Source organism: Oncorhynchus kisutch, linkage group LG13, assembly GCF_002021735.2.
Source record: "Oncorhynchus kisutch isolate 150728-3 linkage group LG13, Okis_V2, whole genome shotgun sequence".
Classification (NCBI taxonomy): Eukaryota; Metazoa; Chordata; class Actinopteri; order Salmoniformes; family Salmonidae; genus Oncorhynchus; species Oncorhynchus kisutch.
The window spans coordinates 26,368,876-26,385,921 of NC_034186.2; the positions used below are offsets into that span (position 1 = coordinate 26,368,876).

At 47.9% G+C, this 17,046-nt stretch overlaps 1 pseudogene; it reads left to right on the forward strand.

Moving 5' to 3' along the window:
* The first annotated feature begins 1,126 nt into the window (after positions 1-1,126).
* Positions 1,127-17,046, forward strand: part of LOC109903003 (proproteinase E-like) — a 109,063-nt pseudogene continuing 93,143 nt past the window's right edge.

Genomic DNA, 17,046 nt, shown 5'->3' on the forward strand with positions numbered 1-17,046 from the left:
CTGGATAGGGAATTTCCCAGCGGTCGGTTCTCTTTCAGCTCTTTCAGGTATTCTAGCAGGGTTCCAGTGTAGGATCCTCCAGAATGCTTTGCTGTGTGTCTGTGTGTTGTTTGAGAGAGGTAACGGAGGTTCTGGTTCTGGTGGAGCGTGGAGGGTCTTTGATGAATAACCAGAAGCTTCCCAGAGACACTTCCTGGTCCCCTTTCATATGGGTGGTTCATTCATCAAAGATGTTCTGCTCCCAAACCAAGAGACATAAATTATTATGGACGTTTACCTGTAATAAAGGAAGTAACCAGGGGAAAAAACAACAGCCTTTCATAGAGGACAACTTTGAACTGTGGTGGGATGATCAAACCCGACTGAACTGGAACTAGCACTGGGCGAGAAGGAGGATATATTGGGTTTCATTCAGGAATCATTTAACACTTCTGGAATGTTTCAAGTCAAACACATGGCCAAGGTAGAGCTCTACAGGGGGAGAGTTTTATTTTACCGCCCCAACACAGCCATGTGTGTTGCCATGCCATCACAGGTTCACACCTCAGCCTTTCATCTATCTGCAGATCAGTGGTGTGTATTCATGGATGCCAAGAGAAGCCAGGCTTCCCAAAAAATGTACCAATATTTATTTTTTATCTTTCGTCTCTGTGTTTCATTAATTTCCTTCAATTCGCAAGAGGATTAATGTATCTGTCACGACTTCTGCCGAAGTCGTTGCCTCTCCTTGTTCGGGCGGTGCTCGGCGGTCGACGTCACCGGTCATCTAGCCATCATTGATCCATTTTTCATTTTCCATTGGTTTTGTCCCACACACCTGGTTTCAATCCCATTCATTACCTGTTGTGTATTTAACCCTCTGTTTCCCCTCATGTCTTTGTCAGAGATAGTTTTTTTTGTCAGTGTTGTTTTATGGTTGTATAGGTGCGTGACGGGTCCTCATACCCATGGGTATTTCTGTATGTACATATTAGTGTTTGGAGCATGTTAAGTGGGCATTTATTAAAAGACTCCATTTACACTCCGTTTGACTCTCCTGCGCCTGACTTCCCTGCCACCTATACACACGACTCTGACAGAATCTCTGACCAAAAATATGAAGTCAGCAGGAGAAGACACTTCGCTCATGGAGGTGGAGGAATGCGTCATCGAACAAGCGGAGGAGATTGACAGTCTGAGCGCCGCCATGGATCGCATTGTCCAGAATATGGACCGCTGGGAGAGACAGGGAGTTTCTCCAGCGCCTCCACCACAACCGGGATCTCCCTTGAACGCTATTTCTCCTCCTGAACCTAACAAGATCCATTTATCCCTACCCACGGGATACAACGGAGATACTGCCGGCTGCCAGGGTTTTCTCCTTAAACTGAACTTCCCCAGTACCATTGGACTGTGAGAAGAGTTGCGCCCTAGTCTCATGCCTCACCGGGAAAGCCCTGGAGTGGGCCAGAGCTGTGTGTAGAGAGGAGGATGCGGCGTTGGACCATTTTGAGAAGTTCACCCGCCATTTCAGGACAGTATTCGACCACCCACCCGAAGACAGAGCGGCAGGTGAGCGCCTCTATCATCTGAGGCAGGAGACGAGGAGTGCACAGGAGTTTGCTCTGGAGTTTAGGACCCTGGCTGCCGGCGCTGGATGGAGTGACAGGGCCCTGATCGACCATTACCGTTGTAGTCTACGCAAGGACGTCCGTCGGGAGCTGGCCTGTAGAGACACCACCCTAACCTTTGACGGTGGACATGTCCATCAGGCTGGACAACATGCTGGCTACTTGTGGACGTCTAGATTGGGGTCTGGTTGTTCCATCCTCCTGCACCCTCTCCCTCGAACCTATGGAATTAGGAGGGATGGTGCGCAGGGAGACCGGAGGCAGAAGGCACACTGCTGGTCGGTGCCGGGTTGGTTCCTCTGGGAATAGAGAAGGCAGGCAGGGCACACTGCTGGTCGGTGCCGGGTTGGTTCCTCTGGGAATAGAGAAGGCAGGCAGGGCACACTGCTGGTCGGTGCCGGGTTGGTTCCTCTGGGAATAGAGAAGGCAGGCAGGGCACACTGCTGGTCGGTGCCGGGTTGGTTCCTCTGGGAATAGAGAAGGCAGGCAGGGCACACTGCTGGTCGGTGCCGGGTTGGTTCCTCTGGGAATAGAGAAGGCAGGCAGGGCACACTGCTGGTCGGTGCCGGGTTGGTTCCTCTGGGAATAGAGAAGGCAGGCAGGGCACACTGCTGGTTGGTGCCGGGTTGGTTCCTCTGGGAATAGAGAAGGCAGGCAGGACACACTGCTGGTCGGTGCCGGGTTGGTTCCTCTGGGAATAGAGAAGGCAGGCAGGGCACTCTGGCATCACCCCAGGTGAGTAGACACCATTCTCATCCAGAGCCCTCTGTTGCACTAATGTTTGTCTCTGTCACTTTTCCTGATTTTTCCCTGCATTCCCAGTATAAGGCGCTAAAAGATTCAGGCACGGCTGGGAATTTCATTAATAAAAGTTTAGCTCATAGTTTAGGGATCCCTATTGTTTCTGTGGATATGACTTTCCCTATTCATGCCTTAGATAGTAGACCATTAGGGTCAGGGTTTATCAGGGAGGTCACTGCACCTTTGTGTATGATAACGCAGGGGGGTCACAAGGAGAGGTGCTAGGCCTGGTGCTAGGGCTACCCTGGTTAGCTTGTCATAACCCCACAATTTCTTGACCACAGAGGGCTCTCACGGGGTGGTCGCGAGAGTACTCAGGTAGGTGTTTAGGGGTTTCCGTTGGTGCTACTACGGTGGAAAGTCCAGACCAGGTCTCCACCGTGCGCATTCCCCCAGAATATTCCGATTTGGCTCTCACCTTCTGTAAAATTAAGGCGACTCAATTACCACCCCATCCACGGGGGGATTGTGCGATAGATCTCCTGGTAGACGCTGCATATCCCAGGAGTCACGTGTATCCCCTGTTGCAAGCGGAGACGGAAGCTATGGGGATATATGTCTCCGAATCCCTGCGTCAGAGGTACATTCAGCCCTCCATTTCACCTGTCTCTTCGAGTTTCTTTTTTGTGAAGAAGAAGGATGGCGGTTTACGCCCGTGCATTGATTATCGAGGTCTCAATAAAATCACGGTGAAATATAGTTACCTCTGATAACTCTGATATAGCTACCTCTGATAACTACGGTTATTGAGTCAATGCACGGGGAACGCTTCTACACAAAATTGGATCTCAGGGGTGCGTACAATCTGGTGCATATTCGTAAGGGTGATGAGTGGAAGACAGCATTTAGCACCCCCTCAGGTCATTATGAGTACCGTGTCATGCCATATGGGTTGATGAATGCTCCTTCAATCTTCCAATCATTTGTAGATGAGATCTTCAGGGTGTAGTGGTGTATATCGATGATATCCTGATGTACTCCGCTACACATGCCGAGCATGTGTCCCTGGTGCACAGGGTGCTTGGTCGCCTGTTGGAGCATGATCTATATGTCAAGGCTGTGAAATGCTTGTTCTTACAACAATCCAGTCCTTCCTAGGGCATCGGATTTCCACATCAGGTGTGGAAATGGAGAGCAACCGCATTGCAGCGGTGCGTAATTGGCCGACTCCAACTACGGTAAAGGAGGTGCAGTGTTTTTTAGGGTTTGCCAATTACTACCGGTTTTGGTCAGGTTGCTGCTCTCATTACCTCACTGCTGAAGGGGGGACCGGTGCGACTGCAGTGGTCGGCTGAGGCGGACAGGGCTTTTGGTCACCTGAGGGCTCTGTTTACCTCGGCTCCCGTGCTGGCCCATCCGGATCCCTCTTTGGCGTTCATAGTGGAGGTGGATGCGTCCGAGGCCAGCCTCGTACAGGAGCTGTGCTCTCTCAGCGCTCGGGTACGCCACCGAAGCTCCGCCCATGTGCCTTCTTTCGAAGAAGCTCAGCACGCCGGAGCAAAACTATGATGTGGGGGACCGGGAGCTGTTGGCTGTTGTCAAGGCTCTGAAGGCGTGGAGACATTGGCTTGAGGGGGCTAAACACCCTTTTCTCATCTGGACTGACCACCTCATTCTGCAGTACATCCGGGCGGCGAGGACACTGAACCCTCGCCAGGCGCGGTGGGCCATGTTTTTTTTACCCGTTTTGTGTTCACCCTGTCCTACAGACCAGGTTCCCAGAATGCTAGGGCAGACGCACTGTCCCGGATGTATGACACAGAGGAGCGGTCCATGGATCACACTCCCATACTCCCGGCCTCTTGCCTGGTGGCACCGGTAGTGTGGGAGCTGGACGCGGCATCGGTCGGACAGTGCGCTGTCTTAGTGGGAAGTACTGGTGGTCCACCTTGGCCAAGGACGTGAGGGATTATGTTTCCTCCTGTTCGGTGTGCGCCCAGTGCAAGGCTCCCAGGCACCTGCCCAGAGGGAAGTTACAACCCTCACAGGGCAACACCACGATCCTGGTCGTGGTGGATCAGTTTTCTAAGTCCTGCCGTCTCCTCCCTTTGCCCGGTCTCCCTAAGGCCCTACAGACTGCGGAGGCCCTGTTCACTCACATCTTTCAGCACTACGGGGTGCCTGAGGACGTAGTCTCTGATCGGGGTCCCCAGTTCACGTCCAGGGTCTGGATGGCGTTCACTGAATGTCTGGGGGTCTCGGTCAGCCTCAAAACTCACTCTGACACTCCTCCACTAACCTCTCCCCCTTCCAGTGAGTACTGGGGTATCAGCTGGTTCTGGCACCTCGGCATCAGAGCCAGATCAAGGCTCCTGCAGTGGACGAATGGTTTAAGCACTCTGAGGAGACCTGGGACGCCGCCCATGTGCACCTGCAGTGAGGCCCCGGTGTTCACACCGGGGGACCGGTTCTGGCTCTCGACCCAAAACCTGCCCCTCCGCCTGCCCTGCCGGAACCTGGTCCTGAGGAGACTGAACGAGGTGAGTTACAGGTTACAGCTTCCCCCAGATTGCCGTATTAATCCCTCGTTCCATGTGTCTCTCCTCAGGCCGGTGGTGGCTGGTCCGCTCCAGCAGTCTGAGGTGCGGGAGGTTCCTCCACCCCCTCTGGACATCGAGGGGGCCCTGGCGTATGCTGTTCGAGCCATCCTGGACCCGAGGCGTCGGGCGAGGCGCCTTCAGTACCTCGTGGAGTGGGAGGGGTACGGTACGGAGGAGAGATGCTGGGTGCCGGTAGAGGATGTCCTGGACCCTTCGTTGCTGCAGGATTTCCACCGTCTCCATCCGGATCGCCCTGCGCCTCATCCTCCGGGTCGTCCCCGAGGTCAGTGTCGGCGCGCTGCTGGAGCCGCGCGTCATTGGGGAGGTACTGTCATGACTTCCGCTGAAGTAGGTCCCTCTCCTTGTTCGGGCGGCGTTCGGTGGTCACCAGCCTTCTAGCCATCGCCAATCCACTTTTCATTTTCCATTTGTTTTGTCCTTGTCTTACACAACAGGTTTCAATCCCCCAATTACTTGTTCATTATTTAACCCTCTGTTCCCCCATGGTTGTTTGTGAGTGATTGTTTGTTTATTGTATTGCGATCCATTATTGTGGCCTTGGATTTATTTGACCTGTATTGTGATTATTGTTGAGTAAAATTGCGTACATTACTCATATCTGCTGTCCTGTGCCTGACTCATCTTCACTAGCTACACACATACGCATTACACTGTCTCTCTCTATCCAGTCTATTCCTGTGACTCAAGTCCTACAGTAGGTTAGCATTCTTTTTAAGTATCTTGAACTTCAATGAAAAATTGTTGGTCGACAACAAACCCAGATAACCTGTACTGCTGCCAATTATTCATATCTTTGAAAGACACAAACGTTGCCATTCCAAACACTGTGAGGACCTGAATAAAAGCAGTAAGAGACACACACACGGAAGGAGAGGATTATATTTTGATGACTGTAATTAAAAGTTAAAGTATGGTCCCTGAGCAATGCAGCCCTAGGCTAATTGACAGTGTCTTCTCCACACAACCTCTAACCACTCAGAGAAATAAGCATAATTAGCTCTGCAATTGTTTTGGCTCTTTCCGTAATCTCGTCTATTGAGCCTCAGATGTTCTGTTGGTGTACTGATTTATTTGTTCTTTAAATCTGTTTGTTCATTTGAAGAGTGTGACCTGTTGATGCATTCCATTTACAGGAGAAAGAAATTAAGGAGCATTCTCTCTCTCTCTTTCTCTCTCTCTCTCTCTCTTTCTCTCTCTCTCTCTTTCTCTCTCTCTCTCTCTCTCTCTCTCTCTCTCTCTCTCTCTCCATACTCAATCACAGGGTTCTTCATCACTGCAACTGTTACAGGCCTCCTTTCCACATAAATCCTCTCTCAGACACTGTCATCCTCTCAGGCAGCCGTGAAAACCATTCCTATGTTACGGAAGAGCCAGTACAGCCATGCATTGAAGGCTTTTAGCACTCAGTGTGGGTCAGTGTGGGATCTGAGGACTCACCGACAACCCAGACAAGGTATGGTAAGAGATTCGCTTCTGCCTTTCACGTGTGGACAAGCCTTTCAAGGTTTGAGAAGGACAGGGATGGTTCAGTAGAAAAGGACAGGGATTTTCAGTAGAAAAGGACAGGGGTAGTTCAGTAGAAAAGGACAGGGATGGTTCAGTAGAAAAGGACAGGGGTGGTTCAGTAGAAAGGGACAGGGATGGTTCAGTAGAATAGGACAGGGAGGGTTCAGTAGAATAGGACAGGGAGGGTTCAGTAGAAAAGGACAGGGGTGCTTCAGTAGAAAAGGACAGGGGAGTTAAGTAGAAAAGGACAGGGATGGTTCAGTAGAAAAGGACAGGGGGATTCAGTAGAAAAGGACAGGGGGGTTCAGTAGAAAAGGACAGGGATGGTTCAGTAGAAAAGGACAGGGCTGGTTCAGTAGAAAAGGACAGGGATGGTTCAGTAGAAAAGGATAGGGGGGGTTCAGTAGAAAAGGACAGGGATGGTTCAGTAGAAAAGGACAGGGGGGTTCAGTAGAAAAGGACAGGGATGGTTCAGTAGAAAAGGATAGGGGGGTTCAGTAGAAAAGGACAGGGTTTAGGCTGAATGATCCATCTCTTGGTGGGGCATGGTCCAACAATCCTCCCCCTGAGTAAAAGTGTCCTGAGTACCCCCAGACTGCAGTTAACTAAAAGAAAGTGCATACAGTATATTTCCTTCTTTGCGTATGTGTCTGTGTGTCTCCAGACTGCAGATGAGAGAGAGAGAGAGAGAATATCCATTACTCATAGGTTGCCTGTAGAGAGCAGGAGAGGCAGCAGCACCTGAATCCTGTTTAATGGTGGAAATGGATGCACATACTCCCCTAAGCAGTAATCCCCTTTACGGCCAACACTCACCTCTGATATATGGACAGAAGACAGATGCCAGCGCAGGAGGTGAGAGGCGGGGGCGATGGGAGAGATTCTTAGGTTGATGGGGAGGCTGCACATATCTCTGAACTCCTGTCCACGATCCAGGGTCACAGTGGGGGTGATAGAGTGCTGCCGTGTCGTGTCTACAAGAGGGTGGCGAAAAGTAGCATAGCATCTTTCTACTGTATGTTACTCAGAGAATACAGACCTTGGGAGACCATCCCAATACACAGGTCCCAGGTCTAGTGCTCTCTACACTCAACCATCACCTTCAGGTTCAAAGTAATGTGTTGTATCAACAGCATCACAGGATAATGGGGATCATCATCATAACAGGGGTATGTGCATTACTGTAACCATTACTCAGATCTTAGCCCATAGGTCCAGCAGAGTCCAATGCTCTATCCAGTACCCCAACCCTGGCATCAGTCAAAACCACCAAATTATACCTAACTAATGTGATGCCCTGACCTATGACCTCTGGCCTGCTCAGTCTCTATTGGCCAGCGTAGTGGAGTGAGAGACTATGCCGATACATGTGGGTCCTGTTATCAAAGCCCACCACCCTCCTCTTCCTCTACTCCTCAACTTAAACAGGCCCCTAAGGCCAAAGGTCTCATTGGAATATGGGCCGGAGTGGAAATGAGAGATTACAGCAGAACTAATAGAGGAAACAATAAATAAAGAATATTAGCTACCTGCAGTAGTTTTGAAGTATCCTCAAAAGCTATGGTGAAGCCATATTAAAACATCAATCATTTACAATTTATGAAGGCGAAATGAACTTTGTGGGGAAACCAAACGAGTGTAAACAAATGTGCCTTTACAACTTCTTAAAATATTTACAGCATATATATCACAGCATAGAGAGAATATGAATGCAATAAAGGTATTGACAGAAATAACCATAGTGCATTGTAAAAGCCTAGGGTCTTTCAATCCTCTTCCATATTAAAGACCACTTTTCAGGGTCATTCCCAATAATGGGTGGGTTTCTGGTGTATATTTCATTTCTTTATATTAACTCATGAAATAACTCTAAATGCAATTTCGCAATATTTCTGACCAAAAAATCTAAAGAAATATATACAAGTGTATGAGAGAGAATGTCAGATGAATGCTGCTGGCCACCATCAGACAGTTCATCTGAATGCGTTGCCTGCTCTGTCCTACCACAGAGAAATTGCTTTCAGTCACAAAATTAAGGGATATATCCACAGTCATACACACACACACACACACACACACACACACACACACACACACACACACACACACACACACACACACACACACACACACACACACACACACACACACACACACACACACACACTCTCGTTAGTGGTTATGAATTTGTCACTGGGTCCTGTGTTTCACTATGCAGTGCAGAGCAGGAAGACTCAACTGCCAAGCCTTTTATTACTTTATTGCTTCCTTCCAAAGAAAATGAGCACAAAAGAAGGTAACGTCCCCCACCACCCACTCTGTCCCCCCTCTGCCCTCCACAGACCCCCTCCTGCTGGGAGGAACAGGCCTGCAGCCAGAGGACTCTCTTTTGTTAGCTGTGGTCATTATTATCTTCCCAATTAACACTCGTTTGTCTTCAATGAATTCAATTAGAGCCATATTCATTAATGACCAGCAAGAAAGGTGTGTGTGTGTGTGTGTGTGTTTATTTTTTTATATTGTTGAACCTTTATTTAACTAGGCAAGTCAGTTAAGAACAAATTCTATTTACAATGACGGCCTAGGAACAGTGTGTGTGTGTATGTGTGTGTGTGGTGGGTCACTGCCCAGTTGAACCATTAGAGACCACTGGGACAACCCCATCATAACAACATCACGAGGAGCCCCCTTTCACGGCAACCCATTTCCCCTTTCAGCCCTCTACCTTTTTGAGGAAGAATAGAAAGGGGAGGAGGGGAGGGTCATTCAGGGTTTATGAAGAATATATGGGGATAGAAAGATGTGAAGCAACCAAACAATGACTGATGTGGACTGGAGTCATACACAGCCCTCTCTCTCTCTCTGGAGGAGTTCAACCACTGTATTGACTGCTGTTTCCCATAAGGCTACAGTACTGTACCAATTAGAATATCCGTGACGACGGTCAATTTCCTATGAAACATTTACAGTGAAATCTCCCTTGTTTTTCCTTTTTGTTTTTGTTTAGTGGAACTCAAAACATGCCATTTTGAGAAAGCTTTAAAAAGTAACCCTTTGGAGTGTGGTTAGAGGTAAAAATACATTTTAAAAAATTGAGTAGGAGAAAAGTTAAATAATACAATTTGGCTGTGGTGTGAGGAGGGGGAGAGGAGAGGAGAGGAGAGGAGAGGGGGGGTTCAAGTTTCAGTCAGTGACTCTAGCTCTGGCTCTGCCCTAACTCGGTGCCAGTGGGAGTGCAATGCTGTCCTCGCATGCAACACAGACAGGATGTGTCAGTAGATAAAGCCAAATTAAACACATCTGTCTGATAGTCTGGACCTGGACCTGACTAACTCCACAGGACCGTGGCAGAGCTGGTCACTTTAGGGGGCGGCAGGTAGTCTAGTGGTTAGAGTGCTGGAGTCGTAACCGAAAGGTTGCAAGATTAAATCCCCGAGCTGACAAGGTAAAAAATATATATATATTAAAAAATATATAAAATATCTATCGTTCTGCCACTGAACAAGACAGTTAACACACTGTTCCTAAGCTGGCATTGAAAATAAGAAAATGTTCTTAACTGACTTGCCTTGTTAAATAAAGAGAAATACATGGGGAAAGGAGACATTTCTTAGTGATGAAGTAAAAGTCATATCTCCATGTCTCAGGAGATCAGATAAGAGGGAAGGCTGAGGTTGAGGGACTACGATGTGTTAAAGTTAAGGGGTCCCTCTTACCTCATGGACCGCTAGGTGGGCTGAGGTTGAGGGACTACGATGTGTTAAAGTTAAGGGGTCCCTCTTACCTCATGGACCGCTAGGTGGGCTGAGGTTGTTCTGTCTTGAAGTTTTATGTCCATTTGCACCTGAAATCAAAATGTTGAAATCAAATCAAGGAATATTTTTTGTATCTATAGGAAATAGGTGAATATTATGCCCTAATTATATCCAATCAACAACCATAACAACAATATCAACATTGAGTCATCTCATAAGAGTGATCTAATGGTTGACACAAAGGAGGGTGAAAACATTGATTGGCCTGTTTGGACAACAATGGATGGATGTGCATAATAACAGCCTCATTCAAAGTGAAGGATGAATCCAGAGCACACAATGTGAAACTAAATCATCATGCTTCAGAGATGCAGAGGAAGTGATGGGGTAGATGCTTGGTGCTGCTTAGAGATAGGGAGAGGAAGGAGAGATAGGGAGAGGAAGGAGAGATAGGGAGAGGAAGGAGAGATAGGGAGAGGAAGGAGAGATAGGGAGAGGAAGGAGAGATAGGGAGAGATAGGGAGAGCTAGGGAGAGGCAGGAGAGAAAGGGAGTGGAAGGAGAGAAAGGGAGGGGAAGGAGAGATAGGGAGAGGAAGGAGAGAAAGGGAGAGGATGAGAGATAGGGAGAGGAAGGAGAGAAAGGGAGAGGAAGGAGAGAAAGGGAGAGGATGGAGAGATAGGGAGAGGAAGGAGAGATAGGGAGAGGAAGGAGAGATAGGGAGAGGAAGGAGAGATAGGGAGAGATAGGGAGAGCTAGGGAGAGGCAGGAGAGAAAGGGAGTGGAAGGAGAGAAAGGGAGGGGAAGGAGAGATAGGGAGAGGAAGGAGAGAAAGGGAGAGGATGAGAGATAGGGAGAGGAAGGAGAGAAAGGGAGAGGAAGGAGAGAAAGGGAGAGGATGGAGAGATAGGGAGAGGAAGGAGAGATAGGGAGAGCTAGGGAGAGGAAGGAGAGAAAGGGAGGGGAAGGAGAGATAGGGAGAGGAAGGAGAGAAAGGGAGAGGAAGGAGAGAAAGGGAGAGGATGGAGAGATAGGGAGAGGAAGGAGAGAAAGGGAGGGGAAGGAGAGATAGGGATAGGAAGGAGAGAAAGGGAGAGGAGGGAGAGATAGGGAGAGCTAGGGAGAGGAAGGAGAGAAAGGGAGGGGAAGGAGAGATAGGGAGAGGAAGGAGAGAAAGGGAGAGGAAGGAGAGATAGGGAGAGCTAGGGAGAGGAAGGAGAGAAAGGGAGAGGAAGGAGAGAAAGGGAGAGGAAGGAGAGAAAGGGAGGGGAAGGAGAGATAGGGAGAGGAAGGAGAGATAGGGAGAGCTAGGGCAAGGAAGGAGAGAAAGGGAGAGAAAGGGAGGGGAAGGAGAGATAGAGAGAGGATGGAGAGAAAGGGAGAGGATGGAGAGATAGGGAGAGGAAGGAGAGATAGGGAGAGCTAGGGCGAGGAAGGAGAGAAAGGGAGAGGAAGGAGAGAAAGGGAGAGGATGGAGAGATAGGGAGAGGAAGGAGAGAAAGGGAGAGGATGGAGAGATAGGGAGAGGATGGAGAAATAGGGAGAGGAAGGAGAGAAAGGGAGAGGATGGAGAGATAGGGAGAGGATGGAGAAATAGGGAGAGGAAGGAGAGAAAGGGAGAGGATGGAGAGATAGGGAGAGGAAGGAGCGATAGGGAGAGCTAGGGCGAGGAAGGAGAGAAAGGGAGAGGAAGGAGAGATAGGGAGAGGATGGAGAGAAAGGGAGAGGATGGAGAGATAGGGAGAGGAAGGAGAGATAGGGAGAGCTAGGGCGAGGAAGGAGAGAAAGGGAGAGGAAGGAGAGAAAGGGAGGGGAAGGAGAGATAGGGAGAGGATGGAGAGAAAGGGAGAGGATGGAGAGATAGGGAGAGGAAGGAGAGAAAGGGAGAGGAAGGAGAGAAAGGGAGAGGATGGAGAGATAGGGAGAGGATGGAGAGAAAGGGAGATGAATGAGAGATAGGGAGAGGAAGGAGAGAAAGGGGGTGGAGAGAGAGAGAGTGTGAATGTGTGTAGTCCTCTTGCAGACCATTACTTCCATTGCATGTGTGTGTGTGAGGTCCGCTTGGAGACCTGTCACTCAGCCCTGTAGTCATGACACACCTTCATGTGGAGTGACTTTTTTCTCCACTGGCTACAGGGCGACCCCACTCTTCATTTAGTGCCTCATAATTACTTCACAATAGTTTAACGATGGCGCTAAATCCAAGCTGAAGTGTTTTGGCCACCCGTCTCCGGGATACGGGGCTGTGCTGGCGTCAGACAGGGAGAGAATTCCCCTCCTACATCCAACGCCCCCACAACCATCCCATGTCCTGACTAACTGGTGGAAAGAATCCCACAAAACACAGCAGTCGTGAAAAAATTTGCCTAATTTCAACAGTTAAAAGGCCAACATAAAGAACGGAAGAATGTTTCAAATGGGTTAAATTTTCCCAGCAAATGATTTTTCTCCTTCGCCTCCCTTCCAGAACAAACAGATATGATAGGCTTTCCTATAATCCGTAAATCTCTTTGGCTACCATGTGATAATCTCAGGCCAACTATTAGTTCTGCATAATTAAGAAAAGGCCAGATTACCTCTGTCACGAACCCCGCTTCCTGAGTCTGTGTTTGCCTGTGTTTCTGTCCTGGAGTGTGTTTCCGGTGTCCTGGAACGCACCCTGTCTGGTTGCCGGGAAGATTAGCTTGTTGGGAGATCGATGTTCACCCGCACCTGTATCCCATCAGTAATCTGCACACCTGTCCTGATCATCACCTCTCCCCTTCAAAGGCTCTGACCTGACATCCATTCCCTGCCGGATCGTTAGCCATGAACAGTATGTTGTGCCATAGTAGCAGCCTCAAGTTGGATAGAATTTGTTTTGTTGTTTTGTACGTCTTGCTTGCCTTCAACTTACCTCTGTTTGTTCTGTCTTCAGTTACTCACCCGGATCATTTACCCCATTCCCGCCTGGTCATCGGAGGATTCCGCTTCACCATTGGATCCACCTATTTACTCCCATCAACTCACCACCGCTGCCCGCTACGCCACCTGGATGTATCTACCCACTCACATTCACTTGTAAATAAATACTCACCTTCTTCCTACTCTCCTTGTCTGCTTCTGGGTTCGATTTTGAAGAAACGTGACAACCTCATCATGCTGTTCACAATTTCTTTGGCCATTTTGTGATTCTGAAAATAAATGTATTTCACCCTTTAGAGACATAACATCCTTCATATTATGGTAATCAGATCTATGTGAGTGAGAACATTTCTGTGTTGTGAACAGATAATCAAAAAGGACCCACTCTCAGAAGTTTGGTCGGTGCGTAAAACCCGTCAATTCAGAGAAATCAAACTGTGTGATGGGTCCAGACTCAAAAAGATTTAGCATAAAGTTGACATCATTTTTAGATGATATGTTTCACTGCGTCAGGGATGGTGCACACAGACTTTTAGGCTTTGCAGCCTTCTTCAGTGTATAGGTGCAGCCTTCAGTGTGTAGGTGCAGCCTTCTTCAGTGTGTAGGTGCAGCCTTCTTCAGTGTGTAGATGCAGCCTTCAGTGTGTAGATGCAGCCTTCTTCAGTGTGTAGATGCAGCCTTCTTCAGTGTGTAGATGCAGCCTTCTTCAGTGTGTAGGTGCAGCCTTCAGTGTGTAGATGCAGCCTTCTTCATTGTGTAGGTGCAGCCTTCAGTGTGTAGGTGCAGCCTTCTTCAGTGTGTAGGTGCAGTCTTCTTCAGTGTGTAGGTGCAGTCTTCTTCAGTGTGTAGATGCAGTCTTCTTCAGTGTGTAGATGCAGCCTTCAGTGTGTAGATGCAGCCTTCAGTGTGTAGGTGTAGCCTTCTTCAGTGTGTAGGTGCAGCCTTCTTCAGTGTGTAGGTGCAGCCTTCTTCAGTGTGTAGGTGCAGCCTTCTTCAGTGTGTAGATGCAGCCTTCAGTGTGTAGATGCAGCCTTCAGTGTGTAGGTGCAGCCTTCTTCAGTGTGTAGGTGCAGCCTTCTTCAGTGTGTAGGTGCAGCCTTCTTCAGTGTGTAGGTGCAGCCTTCTTCAGTGTGTAGGTGCAGCCTTCTTCAGTGTGTAGGTGCAGCCTTCTTCAGTGTGTAGGTGCAGCCTTCTTCAGTGTATAGGTGCAGCCTTCTTCAGTGTGTAGGTGCAGCCTTCTTCAGTGTGTAGGTGCAGCCTTCTTCAGTGTGTAGGTGCAGCCTTCTTCAGTGTGTAGGTGCAGCCTTCTTCAGTGTGTAGGTGCAGCCTTCTTCAGTGTGTAGGTGCAGCCTTCTTCAGTGTGTAGGTGCAGCCTTCTTCAGTGTGTAGGTGCAGCCTTCTTCAGTGTGTAGGTGCAAATATTTCCTCTTCTTCTTTGTTTAACAGTGGTTGGCATCCAATATGCCGAAAGACCCACTGGTTGATGCTTATTTAAAAAACCCTCTTAGGCCTCACTCCCCCCTATCTGAGATACCTACTGCAGCCCTCATCCTCCACATACAACACTTGTCAGTCACATTCTGTTAAAGGTCCCCAAAGCATGCACATCCCTGGATCGCTCCTCTTTTTGCTGCAGCTAGGGACTGGAACACGCTGCAAAACAACACTCAAACTGGACAGTTTTATCTCCATCTCTTCATTCAAAGACTCAATCATGGACACTCTTACTGACAGTTGTTGCTGCTTCACGTGATGTATTGTTGTCTCTACCTTCTTGCCATTTGTGCTGTTGTCTGTGCCCAATCATGTTTGTACCATGTTTTGTGCTGCTACCATGTTGTGCTGCTACCATGTTGTGCTGCTGCCATGTTGTGTTGCTACCATGCTGTGTTTTCATGTGTTGCTGCCTTGCTATGTTGTTGTCTTACGTCTCTTATGTAGTGTTGTGTTGTCTCTCTTTATGTAGTGTTGAGGTGTCTCTCTTTATGTAGTGTTGAGGTGTCTCTCTTTATGTAGTGTTGAGGTGTCTCTCTTTATGTAGTGTTGAGGTGTCTCTCTTTATGTAGTGTTGAGGTGTCTCTCTTTATGTAGTGTTGAGGTGTCTCTCTTTATGTAGTGTTGAGGTGTCTCTCTTTATGTAGTGTTGAGGTGTCTCTCTTTATGTAGTGTTGAGGTGTCTCTCTTTATGTAGTGTTGAGGTGTCTCTCTTTATGTAGTGTTGAGGTGTCTCTCTTTATGTAGTGTTGAGGTGTCTCTCTTTATGTAGTGTTGAGGTGTCTCTCTTTATGTAGTGTTGAGGTGTCTCTCTTTATGTAGTGTTGAGGTGTCTCTCTTTATGTAGTGTTGAGGTGTCTCTCTTGTCGTGATGTGTGTTTTGTCCTATATTTTTTTTTAATTTTTAATTTTTAATCCCAGCCCCCGTCACCGCAGGAGGCCTTTTGACTTCTGGTAGGCCGTCATTGTAAATCAGAATGTGTTCTTATCTGACTTTCCTAGTTAAACATGCAATCACCACCCCCAACTGAACTATAGTATTACACTTTGTGATACAAAATGGGAACCGGCAAAAATAAAATATTAATAAAATTTAAATCTACATATATTTGAATTACCCTACCAACTAACTTGATACTCATTGAAACCTATCACCTTATTCCACTATTTAACCATCTCTGATCCTACCCCAGGCCAACAACCTGAGAGGACGGGACACTGCCACTCAACACACGCTGTAACTCTTCTGAAGTCAAATCTCCTACCCCCAAGTACTTCTCTGCAACTGCCACCACATCATCTATTTTCTGTGATTCCATTTCTGATTCCATTTCTGCGGTACAATTTGTATTTGTGTTTATTAGGGACCCCCATTAGCTAAACATACTCTTCCTGGGGTCCAAACACATTAAGGCACTTGCATTACATATAAAACAAAAGATTAAACGGTATATCATATAACATTGTTACACCACTACATATCTACAATACAAAATGTATAAAACACCCATACAACAGTATTACAATGTACGCGTGTTTAGAGTGTGTGGGCTAGAACTTGTGTGCATATGCGTGTGTTTGTACCTTTGTGTGTGTCTGTTCACAGTCCCCGCTGTTCCATAAGGTCTATTTTTTTCAATCTAATTCTGATGTGGAATAGAGTTTTATGTGGTCATGGCTCTATGTAGTACTGTGCTCCTCCCATAGTCTGTCCTGGACTAGTGGCATGTCTTGTGGGGTATGTATGGGTGTCTGAGCTGTGTGCTAGTAGTTTAAACAGACATCTCAGTACATTCAGCATGTCAACACTTCTTACAAAAACAAGTAGTGATGAAGTCAATCTCTCTTCCACTTTGATCCATGAGAGATTGACATGCATATCATTCATTTTAACTCTCCGTGTACATTTAAGGGCCAGCCGTGCTGATAACCATTGCTATGATAGCTAAGAACCTTACTGAAGCATATATATCCCTCTGTGCTGGCACAGATCTACTACACTCAGAATCCCTCACCCTTGACCCATCCTCCTCTACTATCTTCATTGTCTCAGCATATAACACCTTCTGCACTACTCTGCCCACTTCAACCTGCCTCTCTCTCACCGGACACTTACGATCCCCAGCAACATGTGCACCCCTACAGTTGACACACACAACTTTACCCACCGAAACTACACAATTCTCTGTCCCATGCCCTCCTGCACACTTCCCACATCTTGGAAACTCCCTCCTACACACTGCTGCGACATAACCATGAAACAGCACAGTGGATTCGCCACAGACGCTCTAACAGGATAACTGATATAGTACAAATCTTTTTCATACAAAACAGCATTTGTAGGAAACACAGGTTAGTAACCGATGAGCAGCAGGTGCTTCTTATCAGGGTTGTCACTCATCTGACCATTCAGGGA